Raw genomic sequence first — 1607 nt, 5'->3', positions numbered from 1 at the left:
AGCCGGCCCCGCCTCGGCTGTGGGAAGCGGCCAGGCCGGGTGGGCGGCGCGCCCTAAGGGATGAAATCATGGAGCCCTGCTCCGGGAACACACAAGGTCTTCAGGCCGGGGCTGCTTCTCTGCGCCCAGCAGCCCAAAGGCGGGAGTTACCGGGATATCCTCTGCCCTGGACCCAGGAGTGGGGGCCGGTTGTGGCCTTCATCCTGTAACTCCATGAAACTGCTGACCACCATGGCCCCTTCCTCCTGTATTGGCATTAAGGGCAGCCCTCATGTCACACCACCCCCGCCACGGTGGGCAAACTGTAACTCCTTGGAGCCTAATCTAATCCCCACCCCCACCCCCCAGGTGCTCTGAGGCTGACATCCATTACTCCAGTGGGTAATTGGCAGAAGTTATAGATGTCATGTATCAACCTGTGTGAAGTCATGAGCTACCTGGTCATGAGCTAGGGAGGGGCTAGCCAAGGTGTGGGAGCCTCTTCAGGGGAGGGAGGGCCCAGGGTGGACTCTGGCCTAGGGGCTCATGGCTGCCAGGTCAGGAGGGCTTTGGGGCCCAAAGCTGGGTTGGCAGTTATGAGGGCCACGTGTCCCAGGTCCGGGCACCCTCTCCAGGCATGGAATGCTAGCAAGGGTTGTCCTGTCCAGGGCTTGGAAGCAATAGAGGGTGTGGCGCTGGGAAGAGCAGGGTAAGACTGCCCACTTATCTCCCTCGTTCCTAGTGGCTCTTGTCCTCTTCCACTCGAGCAGGCCGTGGGGTTCAGAAGCAATTTCCGTGTCACTTTCTAAGTGCGCATTGTAAGCCATGCACCATGCGTAGCCCTTTGCACATGCTGTCCAGTGGAGGAGGTATTGTCACCTGTCTGGCTTCTAAGTGAGGGGAGTGAGGCTGGGAGAAGAGAAGGCCTTGCCCAGGCCACACAGTGAGGTGTGGCCTGTTTTGAGTCCAGTGTGTGTGACCATGTGGATGAATGCAGTGCACAGCCTCCTCACTGGATGTCTGGTGGGCAGGATATCTGGAATGTGGAGCAGAGGGTAGCACTGTGAGAGCCCCACTGCCCCATCTCTCAAGGGTCGTCTGTGGCCTGTGCCCTCTGACACCCATTCACAGACTTGGAGGCCTAAGAAGGGGAGCCAGGGTGGTCTCAGCCCCGCTCTGGGGGCAGCCCCCTTCACATAGCCTTCCATAACCAGCTCTGCTCTGCCACCATGACCTTGTGCAAGCAATTCACACTGCCTCAGCTCGGCTTCCTCCTCTGGTCAATGGCTACAGTCACCACAGCATCATCCTCAATGAACTAGGCGGAGGGTTAAAGAGATAGTATGTGCCCTGGCCAGTTTGGCTCCGTGGATAGAGTGTCAGCCTGCAGACTGAAGTCTCCCATTAGATCCCAGTCAAGGGCACACACCTTGGTTGCAGGCTCGATCCCCTGCCCTGGGCAGGGCAAGTGGGGAAGGCAATGAATAGCTGTGTCTCTCTTACATCAATGTTTCTCTCTGTCTCTCCCCGTCCCTTGCACTCTCTCTAAAAATCAATGGGAAAAATAGCCTTGGGTGAGGATTAACAAACAAACAGGAAAAAAAACAACACAAAACATTTCCTTTCAC

The 1607-nt window shown here is 57.0% G+C and overlaps 1 protein-coding gene across 4 annotated transcripts in view; it reads left to right on the top strand.

The window, feature by feature from the left end:
• FBXL16 (F-box and leucine-rich repeat protein 16) overlaps positions 1 to 1607 on the top strand; it is a 10740-nt gene that overhangs the window by 5056 nt on the left and 4077 nt on the right. The window lies entirely within an intron of this gene.

Source organism: Myotis davidii, unplaced genomic scaffold, assembly GCF_000327345.1.
Source record: "Myotis davidii unplaced genomic scaffold, ASM32734v1 scaffold100, whole genome shotgun sequence".
Lineage (NCBI taxonomy): Eukaryota > Metazoa > Chordata > Mammalia > Chiroptera > Vespertilionidae > Myotis > Myotis davidii.
The sequence above is the reverse complement of the archived record's forward strand: the minus strand, read 5'-3'. Positions and strand labels throughout refer to the sequence as shown.